We start from the raw sequence: 1,193 nt of genomic DNA, 5'->3' as shown, positions 1-1,193 counted from the left end.
TGTTCGACTTCTTTTTTTGACATGGAGACTCAAGAAATCAAGAAATAATTGGAATCCTTCTCTGCTGTTCTCCAGGGAAGCAACCAGCCTCAGTGGAATGTCTCTGATCCTGTGCACTCTGACAGTCTCGAGTGAGCAGTGGTGCCTACATCACTGTGGGGATTCTGAGACAGGCAGGAAGTCTTCAGATGGGAAAAGTCCCAGGGCTGTTAGCAGCACTGATGAAATTTGAGTGAGCCACCACACAAGTGTGATCATCTGAATATCCACACAGGAGAGAAACTGTAGACATGTAAAGAATGTGGGAAGACTTAGATCAATCCTCATGCCTGATTATACATAGGAGAATTCGTACAAGAGAGAAACGCTATTCATCCAAGGAATATGGGAAGACTTACTATGCATAGGAAAATTCATTTAGAGAAACCTTATTCATGTAAGGATAAGGAATGTTTGAAGACCTTTATTTCCTTCTCAGGGGTTTCTGTGCATAGAAAATTTATGCAGGAGAGAAACCTTACTCATGTACGGACTGTGGGAAGACCAATACTTTGTACTCAGAACTTACTAAGCACAGGAAAACACACACTGAAGAGAATCCGTATATATGTAAGGACTGTTGGAAGGCATTCACTTACATCTCACTCCTTATTATGTATATAAGAATATTCATACTGGAAAGAAACCTTATGTATGTAAGGCAAGCAGGAAGGCCTACGTTATGTCCTCAAGCCTTAGTGATCACAGAAAAAATTCATATGGCAGACAGCTTATATATGGAAGGACTGTGGGAACGCCTTCATTCAAAGTTGATGTCTTACTAAACAGAAAATTTAATACCAGAGAGAAACCCCATGCATGTTAAAAAGGCTTTTGCTCTACATTCAAGCCTTAGTTTGTATAGGAAAATTCATAGTGGAGAGAATTCTTTCTTATGTCAGGAATGTGTGAAGGCCTTCACTCAACCCTCAACTCTTATGATCCATAGGAAAATACATACTGGAGGAAAAACTCATGTTTGTAAATTTTGGAAGGCCTTTGTGTGCCTCTCTAGCCTTTGCAGTCATTGTAAAATGCACATGGGATGAGTTGACCCCGAAGAACTATCCCCAAGTTCAGAACAATCCCCCTATGGAAGACAAGTTTTATTTGGAGCAGGAGGGTTAGGGGGGCTATAAAAGTGCAGCCAAGAA

This window comes from Sorex fumeus, unplaced genomic scaffold, assembly GCF_029834395.1.
Source record: "Sorex fumeus unplaced genomic scaffold, SorFum_2.1 ptg000134l, whole genome shotgun sequence".
Taxonomy (NCBI): Eukaryota; Metazoa; Chordata; class Mammalia; order Eulipotyphla; family Soricidae; genus Sorex; species Sorex fumeus.
The sequence above is the reverse complement of the archived record's forward strand: the minus strand, read 5'-3'. Positions refer to the sequence as shown.